General features: G+C 41.8%; 1 long non-coding RNA gene across 1 annotated transcript; it reads left to right on the top strand.

Moving 5' to 3' along the window:
• Window positions 1-23: 23 nt before the first annotated feature.
• Window positions 24-1,331, top strand: LOC117347094. The gene is made up of 2 exons (XR_004536716.1): window positions 24-344; window positions 451-1,331. It is a non-coding gene; the product is annotated as an uncharacterized LOC117347094 (long non-coding RNA).
• Window positions 1,332-12,848: the final 11,517 nt, after the last annotated feature.

Here is a 12,848-nt window from a genome sequence, read left to right as displayed (position 1 = left end):
CGTTTTAGTTCCGCTTATGGACGGGAAGGGTGACAGGTTTATTTGAGGTTTTGTGTGTGTAAATAATAGTCACGTGGTATGCTGAAATTCGGTTTCATTAAGTTATAAGGTCCCGCTGCTGATAATTCAAATTTCCCCCGTTCCTCATACTTCTGGAGAACTCTTAATGCCTTACCATGTACGCTTCTTATTACATGTACTCGATGCCTCTACTCTGTGTCTCACTCTGACTCATTCCCACTCAACTTGTATCCGCCCTTCTCCACTTGTACTCGACGACGTCATTGTAATTATTTTCGCTGATTGTCCAGCTCTTCTTCTTGTAAACTACCATGGCTTTGGCGGTATATAAGAATAAAATTATTATTATTATTCTGCTAGTTTGGTTAAGATGTGTGAAGCTGTTACGGTAGGGGATGCAGCTTTGAGAGTGTTTTTCTTCTCCCACAGAGATGCCCAGGGGTGACCCCCATCCTAAAGCTGGGATTTAGCACAGTTGTGCTGGAAATTGAAGGCTCTGACTGTATATTTCAAAACCTGACATATTCTACTACTACTTATCACTTATATAGCGCTGAAAGGCATAAGCAGCGCTGTACGTTTTGGACATTTTTAGACGGTCCCTGCTCGGAAGAGTTTACAGTCTAACTTGGGCAGACAGACATGACATATAGAGTTGGAGATGCAGAACTGAAGGTGAGAGGAGTTAGGAGTCGAAAGCGGTGGCCTTTGAAGAGGTGGCCTTTTAACTGGCCCTTGAACATTGCTAGAGACGGAGCTCGGAAGGGATTTGGGTTTGGGCATCTTGTTCCAAGCCTATGGTGCAGCAAGGCAGAAGGGACAGAGTCTGGAAAATGTGGTGCAAATGCCTGCACCTAAATTTAGGTGCAGATGCCCATATTCTATAATTACGTGTGCCACTGAAAATAACATCCCCAATCCACCCAATTCTGTATTTCATTTTCTGATTCCTGGAAAAAAAAAAAAAAAAAAGTGAACTTGGATCTTGTGCCTAGATTTATGCTTATACCATGTAATTGATTTTAATTTGCATCAAGTGCTTATTAAGAAGCCATTTGCCACTAATTAGCTTGTTCAATTAAATTGCACATGTAATTTGGGTATGTGACCAAAGTTGTATGCACATTAGCGCTTTTTATAGAATTTGGGGGAAAATGTCCAAAATTAATAGCCATTTTCCAAAGTAAAACGTCTAACTTCTAAACACCAAAATACCAAGGACATGAAAGTCTGTCTGGCATCATTTTCAAAAATATGGCCACACAGACATCCCTGGAGAAGAGAAGAATAGCCCAGTGGTTAGTGCTTGGTCTGTAGACCAAGGGGCATAGATTAAACTCCCACCATAACTCTTCCTTTTTTGCAAATGTGATCCCTCGAAAACTTGAAAAATACAATTCTTTTTCTAGCTTTGTTTGATAAGCAAATTCAAGAAGCAGTACGGGATATCTTTTTAAACATAATATGGAAATACTGACTTTTTGTTTATAGAATAGCAATTTCTCTCTGTATATGTAAGAGTCTATATTCAAAACAATTTAAATGGCCAGAAGATGCTCCTGGCCTTTAAATCACTGTGGTGGTGCTAACTAGGTATATTCAACACTGAATATACCCAATTAACACCTAAGCTGAAACTACCTATTTTGTGAGTAGTGCAAGGGCAGAGTTTTTATTTTATTCAGCACTTACCCGCACTCCCCTTTTATGAAGCTGCGTTAGACTTTTTTATCACCGGCCACAGCGGTATTACCTCTGACGCTCATAGGAATTCTATGAGTGGAGCAGTAGCGTAGTAAGGTGGTGGTGGTGGGGCGGTCCACCATGGACGCCGTCTTGGTGAGGGTGCAGACACCTGTCCTCCTCTCCTCCCTCTCACTGCCACGCCGCTTCCCTTCCCCGTACCTCTGTAATGTTCCTGGCTATCGCGCCAGCGTCAGCTCTTCCTCTGATGTCACTTTCTGGACCTGCGCTTAGGAAGTGATGTCAGAAGAAGTGCTGATGTTGGTGCAACAGCAGCTTATTGCCTGCACCAGGAACATTACAGAGGTATGGGGGAAAGGAAGCGGAGCGCGCCCGGCAGGGCAGGAGCACGTGGAAGAGTGGCGAAGCTAATGCCGCCATGGCTGGCGATAAATATGCTTAACATGGCTTCGTAAAAATGGACCTTAAGCAGGTGAGTTAAGCAGATAAATAGGACTGCATAAAACACAGTCCGATCTTTATCTGGCTAAGTTCTGAATCGTAAGTGCTTTAGCGTAATATAAGTCAGAATCAGTGGCGTAGTAAGGGAGAGCGGGGCCCGGGATGGTGGCACTCCTCCCCCGCCCTCTTCCCTGCCATGCACAAGCCCCCTTCTCTTTCCCCCATACCTTTTTCACTTCTGCGTGAGCAGCATGCCCATGGAGTCAGAATGCCCTTTGATGTCGCTTCCTAGGCACGGGTCCCAGAAGGCAGCACCAATACTGACGCAGGCAGCAACCTCACGCCAGGGAATTAAAAAGATACGGGAGAAGGCAAGGGGCATGCATGCGTGGCAAAGAGAGGAGGAGGGGTGCTGCCCCCTTAGTAAGACTATGGCCGGTGTTGCCTCCCCCTCCCCGCACTCCCTTTCTACACCACTGGTCATAATGTAATGTAATTTACACTAGTGGCCAAAATTGTGGCAACACCTGGCATTTTAGGTTTTATGCTTTAAAAAGCATGGCTATAACATTATAACTGTATTTAATTCATAAATTTTTGATTAATAACAGAAACTCTGTAATCACTTAACAACCAGCATAATATTTGGCACATTTCAGAAAAATAATGCTGTTCATAAGCTACCCAAGCTAATAATGATGTGACAATTAAATGTGGTTAGCGCCCTTTGAATTCATCCCTAAATTTCATCTGACATTGGGATGCTCAGTCTTCCACTTCCCTAAGTCCTCCACATTCAGTTTAGCAACTTTAAATAATTTCATGTTATTACCTAACTTGTTGTTCCCATGTCCAAATCATTTATAAATATGTAAAAAAAAACACCGGACCCAGTCAGTGGTGTAGTGAGGGTGAGAGGCGCCCCTCCCCCGCCCTCTTCTCCACCCCCCCCACCTTCAAACACTTTGTCCCCATCCCCTCCTGCTGTGCACGTGCCACTTCCCTTCCCCTGTACCTCTGTAATGTTCTTGATGCAAGCAGCGACCCCCAAGCTGCTGTCACACCAGCATCGGCTCTTCTGACATTACTTCCTAGGTGCAGGTCCAGGAAGTGATATCAGAGGAAGAGCTGACATTGGTGCAAGCAGCAGGTTGGGGTTGCTGCTCGCGCCCAGAACATTAAAGAAGTATGGGGGAAGAGGCCTGTGTGTGTGTGTGTGTGGGGGGGGGGTCCAAGAGGAGGACGGGTGCTCACACCCCCACCAAGATGGCACCCTGGACGGAACCCCTCCCCCCCCGCGCTCCCCCTCTTACTACACCACTGGACCCGGTACCCAATACAGATCATTGCAGCTCACCACTATTCAAATTCTTCCATTTAGAGACTACCTTTCACCTACTCTTTATTTTGTAACAAGTTCCCAATCCACATTAGAACATTGCCTTCTGTCCCATGACTTTTTCTTTTTCTCAAGAGTTTCTTATGAGGGACTTTTGTCAAAAACTCTTGAATGAAGAAGCAGTGTATATTTATAGCAGTAGGGTGAAAATATAGTATTTGTAGTAAATGACAGCAGATAAAGACCTGAACTGTCCATCCACTCTGCCCTATAATTACATGCATTATAATTTCATGATTAAATTGCTTTTTTTTCTTTGTTTCTTCTGGGCCACAGAGCTTAGAAGTCCACTCGGTACTGTCCTTGGGTTTTAACTACTGGAGATGCCGTTGAAGTTCAATCCAATTTATCCAAACCATATCCTTTGCAGGATTCAGACCCTGAAAGTTAGCTCATTCATATTCTAGTTAGAGATCCCACGCTTTTTTGAATTCTGTCACCGTTTCCCTATCTTCCACCTCTCTCGGAAGGGCATTCCAGGCATCCACCACCCTCTCCGTGAAAAAGAATTTCCTAATATTTATTCCTAAGTCTACCACTCCTCAACCTCAATTTAAGTTCTCTAGTTTTACCAATTTCCCTTCTCTGGAAAAGATTTGTTTTTCTATATTAATACCTTTCAAGTATTTAAACGTCCATATCATATCACTCTTATCCCTCCTCTCCTCTAGAGTATATATATATGAGTATACATCAAAACGTAAAGGCAAAATACATTTAACAACTTTAATAGAAGTAATGTGAGCGATTGAACATATCACTTTTCCATGTAGTCCCCATGCATTGTTGCATTGTTCATCTAGCTTCTGCATTCCTGCAGACAATAAGTTTTTTGACTGCTCCCAAAGCCTTGTGAGCTCTGCTTCCTTTACTTCATTATCAGAGGTGAATCTGTGACTTTGCAGTGTCTCCTTCAGTGGACAGAACATGTGATAATTGCTAGGCACCAGATCCGGGCTGTAAGGAAGATGTGGAAGACGTTTGAACCCAAGCTGTTGCAATGTCTTTTCTGTTGCTGCTGCTGCTATATGACAGCGTGCATTGTCACGGTGCAGCAAGACTGTTTTGGACAATATTTTTCTTTTGCTGTGAATTGCAGGTTTAACAAAGCATAATATAACAAATCACTTCTATACCGCATAACTGGTAAGTTCGATGCGGTTTACAGAATTTAACAAATAATACAAACTAAAGAGAATTAATTAATTGGCCAACAGATATGTCTTCAATTACTTTCGAAAATGATTATAAGGCATGGAACTCAATAACAAAGTTTCAGTTCCTTGTCCCAGAAAGCCGCCTGATAAGAAAGCAAAGATTGGTGGCGTTATGTGTAACGACAGCCTTTGATAGATGGAAAATTAAAAAGGCTATGTGAACGGCGAGAATGCTTGGATTGAGCAAAGGAAAATAATTCAGATAAGTAAATAGGTGCCATGTCGAAGAGGACTTTGTAACAAAGACAACCAAATTTAAATTTAATTCGAGCTTCCACAGGAAGCCAATGCAGTTCTCGGTAGTAAGGACTCACATGATCAAACTTTTTCAGTCCATAGATCAAGTGGACCGCAGCATTCTGGACTATATGCAGCCTAGATAGATTTTTTTGAGGACCTGCCAAATATATTATATTACAATAGTCCCATTGGCTCAACACCAATGACTGAACCAGTAGTTTGAATGATGCAGTGTGAAAATAAGATCTTATACTAAGCAATTTCCACAAAGTATAAAAAAAAACCTTCTGCACCAAAGCATTTATCTGATCCTGCATAGTTAGGTGTTGGTCTAATAACACCCAAGATCTTAATGTTAGGTTGTATTAGGTAAGTAGTGTGGTTTAACAGAAAAAATGTTTCAGTAAAATTCTGACCTGAAGATGCAATGAAAAATTTTGACTTCTCTGGGTTCAATTTCAGCTTGAATTCTGATATCCATGTTTCAATGATCTTAAATATCTCCTCTATTTCATTTCTGATGGAAGAAATGGAAAGAGTGATATCATTTGTACAGTAATTTTCACTGTTTGCCCCTTCATGTCTCAAAAGAAGGTTAACATGACTTTCTTTGATGTGCAATCTTGCAACGGAGTGTCCATGTTTCTGACCTAGTGGTTTGCCGCACGACTAAAGGCCAGTGCTGCACTGTGCGTGGACGAACTATCCAAAGGCAATGTGCGAGTACCTATGTTTCATTTCACTAGCTCTGTTCTGGTTATCACGTAATTTAACCTTTGATTTGGATTCACCCTTGTATATATGTTCAGGTCTTCCGGTCTCTTCTCGTATGTCTTTTGGCTCAAGCCCCCCTACCATTTTTGTCAGTTTCCTCTGGACTGCCTCAGATGCGGCCTTCAAAACTTTACAAAATACTCCAAGAGGGCCTCACCAATGACCTGTACAGGGGCATCAACACCTCCTTTCTTCAGCTGATTGTGCCTCTCTCTAAAAAGAACAAGAGGAGTCCTTAAGCAAGCTACTTAACCCTCCTTTGCTTTAAGTACAAATTTAGATTGTGAGGCCTCTAGGGACAGGGAAAATATTGTACCTACTTGTAACTCACCTCAGAAAAAGGCATGAGCTAAATATTTATAAAAATATATAAATCCACCTTTATCCATATAGGAAAGCAATTATCTATGTACTAAAGACAGTATTTAGACTTTGCCCTAAAGAAGACTTTGATATAAAAATTATTGCTGTGAGTCAAAGAGCAATTTTCTTAATAAAGCTGGGTTCCTAGAGCATAGAGTCTGAATTCCTTTGTATTTCAGTGGAATGAGATTGTTCAAAGGAGGGTTTTCAGTTTGTTGATCTGTCAGAGTTTCATACCATTTGAATGCTTGCTCTCTTGGCACATCCTTGCAGCATATGGCCATATTGGCATATTTATATCATTATACATACACTACTGCTGTTACTTCACCCCACTGAACTGGAATCTGCAGTCTGCAACAGATTCTTTGCAACAGTTGTGTTTGGTCTACTGTCATGTGATTGCTTTTCCTGTCTACATTGCTATTTTTGGGAGGTACATCTAAGCGTCTAAAAGAGCAGGTGGTATTATTCCAAGGAAAAACCTTTATCTATATTAGGGGTCAGGTTTACTTCCTGTCCTGACATTAACAAGATATCCTCAGGAATATTCTATTTCAGGAAGAATCCTGGAATGCAAGTTTGAGTCTTGGCTCTGCCACTGACTGTACGTAGACAGGTTGCTTTATGTCCTTGCCTTATAGTTCTGGTTATTCTATCTGCTATGCGATTTTGGGAGATTTACTATTTCCTCTGTGCCTCTGGCACTGATTCTTATTAGGCAGATATGTTCTCTGCTTATGGACTGTTTTCACAAAGTAGGAAGTGATGGAAGATGAGCAGCCAAGGTGCATCATGGGTTGTGGTCAGAAAAGACTAGGAACATAAGACATGCCATGCTGAGTCAGAGCAGAGGTCCATTGGGCCCAGCATCCTGTCTCTCAATGGCCAATCTAGGTCATAGGAAGTAATTGGCAGGTCCCAAAGAGGAGATCCATTCCCTGTTACTCACGGTCAGGGATAAGCCATAACTTTCCTCATGTCTTCCTGTGTAATAATGATTAATGGATTTTTCCTCCAGAAACATGTTCAAGCCTCTTTTAAATCCAACAATGTTAGATGCGTTGACTACATTTATTGGCAACAACTTCTACAGCTTAATTATATGCTGAGTGGGGAAAAAAATTGTCTACAATTGTTTTATATATGTGCTTCTTATTTCACGCCGTATCCCCTAAACCAGTGGGTTTCAAAACTGTCCTGGGGACCACCAACCAGTCAGGTTTTCAGCTGTGAAAGCAATGGAACCACCAGTCACACTAACAAGATAAGTACCTTTAATTCACAAATGCTGATATTAATTACAATGTTTTAGTGTGACAGGCGGTTGGAGATTCTGATGCGACAGTGATGGTCCCGTGGTAACCTTTGCCCAAACCTGTGGCATTATGGTATGGGTCTGTATAAAAAATGTGTATATAAAGAAAAGGATTTTGAGCACTTTAGGACTTGAATTTGTGTTTTGTGGACAATATATGAGACTATACACAACCAATATTTCTTAATATGTACTCTTTAAGAGTACATATTAATATATTAATATGCATGAGACAGATTTGTGTGCCCCCCCCCCCCAGGTCAGGTTTGAGAACTACTGCCCTAGACTCAGTGGTGTAGTGAGGATGAGAGTTGCCCAGGGTGATGGCGCTCCTCTCCACCCCCCACCTCCATCTGCTCCTTCCCCGCCCCCTTCTGTCACACACGCGCCCCTTCCCTTTCCCCATACCTCTTTAATGTTCCTGGTGCGAGCAGCAACCACAACCTGCTGCTTGCACCAGCATCGGCTCTTCCTCTGATGCCATTTCCTAGGCACGGGTCCAGGAAGTGACATCAGAGGAAGAGCCGATGCTGGCGTGAGCAGCAGGTTGGGGTTGCTACTCGCACCCAAAACGTTAAAGAAGTACGGGGGGAAAGGAAGGGGCATGCACATGAGATAGTGGGGGGGGGGGGAGGAGTGGGGGAGGGGTCAGAGAGGAGGACGGGTGCCTGCGCTCCCACCAAGACAGCGTCTGGGGTGGAATGCCCCCCCACCCCTTTACTGCAACACTGCCTAGACTTAGTACTATTTGAAAGGGTAAATAACAATTCCTATACCACCTCACTCCTCATTTTATAAACCGTTATCATGTCCTCTTTCAGTCATTTCTTCTCCAAGCTGAAGAGCCCTAATCGGCATCAGTTTAATCAGACTAGATCGAAAGGGCCAGATGAATCACATCCAGTTGCTGACTGATCAGTCAAAACCTTTTACAATAATATTCATTGCATCACCAAGGAAAAGGAGATTATTACATCTAGTGAAACCAGTATGGCACACATGGCTCAGGTGATTCTGCAGTGACCCCCCATGCTGGAGTGGAAAGTGCTGATAGTGAATCAGATGACAGGCTGCTGTCCACAAAGGAAGTAAAAACATTGAACATCAAATAAAACCTGCAGTAAAAAAAAAAAGTTTCATTTGTCCATGTTCAGAACTCAAATCTAGACATCAAAAATCTGCCTCTGTAGGCTAGGGCAGGACTACTACTGATGGTGTGTCATCTATCTGGGGCTCACAAGGGTGAACGCTGTACAAAATTTGGTGAAATGGATTGATGATGGTTTAATTTATTCTGGAGAGTGAAAGATTATTGGGGAAAAAAAGACTGCTAGACTAGATGAAGATGTAAGAAGGAATCTGGCTGAAGCCTTCTAGAAACAGCTCTAAAGCTGAACACAGCTTTTGTCAGTGATGTTTCTATTTATTGTCTAAAGGGCAGCTTTCCTGCAAATAAATAACTATAGGGGAATTATTCTAATATATTATTTGGCTCTCCAGTAGAAAATATTATTCTTTTAACAGACCATGGTGAAGGGTGAAAAATAATTGTGGGATATGACTATATTGCTTATGACAAACTTCAAAGCATGTAAATTGTATCGATGAAAAATGGAATCATGCTATGGCATTATGATCATATTTCAATAAATATTAAATGAGAAGTTAATCCATATTATGGCAATAATTCCATCTATCACTAAATACCAAAGTGAAGAGCAGCATTTATGATCACTGATCACAATTTTTGTCAACCTTTTCAGGACTTCATATTTTCTCCTATCCTTGGGGGTCTTTTACTAAAGATTAACTCATGCTATCTGCCATTTAATTCCTATAGGCCCTGCTGCAGAAAACATATATTGATTTTTAGTACCTTTCTCCTCCACCGTCAACTCCAGACTCCGTCCCTTCTTTCTTGCTGCGCCATATGTGTAGAACAGGCTGCCAGAGTCAATACGTCATGCTCCGCCTCTAGCAGTATACAGACCCATGCTAAAAACCCACTTTCAACTCTTAACTCCTATTCACTGTCAGATACCTATATCCATTGCATCATTCCTTCTGCCAGAAACTCCCCAACCCTGAGATATCCTGTCTGTCCAAATTAGATTGTAAGCTCTACTGAGCAGGGACCATCTATTGAATGTTAAATGTACAGTGCTGTAGTAGTAGTAAAAGAACCCCCCCCCCCCTTGTGTCTTATCCTAATCAAGTCTTGGACAGCTGGGAGAATAATTAGAACATTGAGATGCATGTGATTTATTTATTAAGAAATATTTTAATTCTGTATTATTATATATTTAAATATTTCATATGCTTTTTTCAAACCTGATCAGTTAGAAAGATTCCTGTTGATAAAGAGATAAATGCTCAAATTAAGACCTAAACTTTTTGTATTACAGGCAATATTTCTTATATAATGTGAATATATTTAAATATTGTTCCTCTCTCTTCCTTGATATGGACTTTAATTGCTTTAGAATACTGTATGTATTATGTACTGTTATAATAATAATAAAAAGAAATATTTATAACACTCTCAGTGCTAGTCCATATTAAACCCCCTTATGTCTACAGGAAAAATAATCTTCTTATCTAGAAAACTACTAACTGGCTAGTGAAATAATTTGATTAGTCCAAGATGTATTTCCTTTGGAATACCACTTACAAACCACTCCTTTGATTGCACATAAATCAAAATTTATCTCCTGCATGTTCATGGTGGATACTCTGAAAACCAGACTGGCTACGTATGTCCTGAGGTCTGGGTTGAGACCCCCTGATCTATGACAACTTGATATCGCACTCAGATAAGGGAGTCTTTGATCCTGGAGAAATTGGGTAACCCTGAATCATCTATGTCAGGTCAAGAAAGATGGAATACGAAAATCAGCCCAAATTGTAACTTTGGCTCTCCAAAGCAGACTATTACTCACTGCTGGAATTCCTCTCTATATGGTCTCATCAGAAACCCTAGAATAGATTAAAGCAGTGTTTCTCAACTCGGTCCTGGAGTACCCCCTTGCCAGTCAGATTTTCAAGATATCCACCATGAATATGCATGAAAGAAATTAACATATAATGGAGACAGTGTATGCAAATCAAGTTTATGTAAATTCACTGTGGATACCCTGAAAACCTGACTGGCAAGGGGGTACTCCAGGACCGAGTTGAGAAACACTGGATTAAAGACAAACTACTTTCCACCCATATAAAGAAGATCCCCATTAGAAGACAGTGTGGTCCTCTTTCTTTTAACACTGTCTAACCCCCCCCCCCATCTCCTAAAGGCTTCCAGGACATTGCCCTCATATCTAGATTTATTGTCTGAACCTTTTACTAACGTCCAGATATTTGATGGCTCAGTGGAGGAGGAGGGCTTGTATCACTTTTCAGTTGCCTTTTTATATTGCACCACCTACATGTGACATAGCTTAGTTCAATTTAAATATCTATTTCTTCACTTTGCTGCTGTCTGTGTTACATTTAATCCAAACATTTTGCAGCTACGGGGGAGGACAGTTGACTCATAGGCGCTGTAGAACAATGAAGCCAGGTGGCACTGTTCATATAATTAGAGATTAGTGATTTCTTTGTTGTGCTTTAACAGTTAGAAGTATGTCTCCAAGCCTGAGAATAAAATGTTACAAAACGTGGAGTTGGTGAAAAAAAATCCATGGGAATGATTTCAGACGTATAGGTGAGACCTAGAACTGGTATACAGTGGCTTCTGGGGGGGGAGTGGAGAAGAGCAGCTGAGTCAAACCAATGAAATATACATGTACAAACACACACAAGAAAAAATATGTGGTATAGCAGTGAGGTTCATTAGTTGTGGAATATGCAAAGCTGACTCATTGGTAGATATTGCCCCTGAAACAAATTTTTTATATGTATTTAAGTTATTTATATACTGCCTAGTCTTACATTCAGAGATACTGGAGCATTTTTCCTTATCTGTCCTGGCAGGCTCACAATCTCTCTAACGTACCTTTAAAAAGTATGATGTTCAATTGTGCATTTTTTTTTTTTAATTGTTCTGGGAGGGGTTATGCTGTGATGAGTATTGAGCTTAATTATCAAAACGGAGGAGGGCACAATGTTGGACATTTACAAAGGGTACAGGACTGGATCAAGGGACTGTGGTGCTCTTAGCCAAACTTTTCATGGGCATCCCTCAAGGGCAATCTGGTATCTCTCCCCTCCCCCTCCTGCCTCTAATCTAGTATTTTCCCCCTCCTCTTACTGGATCAGGTGAGGAACTGGCTCAAGGCCCTTGTGATAAAGGGTGCCAAAATCCCAGTCTGGCATCCAAGCCTCTAGTCAGGGGTAGGCAATTCTGGTCCTCAAGATATCCACAATGAATATGCATGAGATAGATCTGCATCTCAAGGAGGCAGTGCATGCAAATACAGGAGTGTCAAAGTCCCTCCTGGAGGGCCACAATCCAGTCAGGTTTTCAGGATTTCCCCAATGAATATACATGAGATCTATTAGCATCCAATAGAAGCAGTGCATGCAAATAGATCTCATGCATATTCATGGAGGAAATCCTGAAAACCCGACTGGATTGCAGCCCTCCAGGAGGGACTTGGACACCCCTGACCTAATACATATTCATTGTGGATATCCTGAAAACCTGACCTGGCTCCGGTTCTTGAGGACCGGAATTGCCTACCCCTGCTCTAGATTTTTGAAGATAGACCTTTCTCACCGGTGTCCTGGGCCATTGCCTCACCTGGTTCCAATGCAGTGTAGTTACTTACCTGTAACGTAGGTTCTCCGTGGACAGCAGTCCACGGAGAACCTACGTTACAGGTAAGTAACTACACTTTTTTGAAGATAGACCTTTCTCACCGGTGTCCTGGGCCATTGCCTCACCTGGTTCCAATGCTTACCTATACACAGGCAGATCTCTTCCTCATGTAATGCTCATCATACCAACCAGTTCTCGAGAATCTCGACTTCGTGCAAGCCCATCAGTTTTCTGTGCGAGACTGAGCAAACTCGGCTCCTCTCCTCCTTCCTTTTGGCTCACATTTTCTCAGCTGCTCAGGTTTCCACGTCAAAACCCCTCAGTGAACAGTGCACCTTTTTATTCAAAGAACTCATTGGCGTCCATTGGAGGAGAATTCAACAAATGATGATCCAACAGACTCTGTTGTTGAGACAATTGAATAAAAAGTGAAGCCGTGCAAAATGATGAAGTCCTTATTTATTTGATGTTGCAAAGACACAATTGAAGCAGCCACCTCCTCTGCTGTTATCTTTACCTCCCACTGACCCCTGTCTTTGGAAGGCTCCACAATGAATGAGTTTTAGCCCTGCAAGTCTACCTCTGCTGGCTGGCCTGGCTAATGAACGTCAT

Source organism: Geotrypetes seraphini, chromosome 13, assembly GCF_902459505.1.
Source record: "Geotrypetes seraphini chromosome 13, aGeoSer1.1, whole genome shotgun sequence".
Taxonomy (NCBI): Eukaryota; Metazoa; Chordata; class Amphibia; order Gymnophiona; family Dermophiidae; genus Geotrypetes; species Geotrypetes seraphini.
This window is presented reverse-complemented; position numbering and strand designations above follow the sequence as displayed.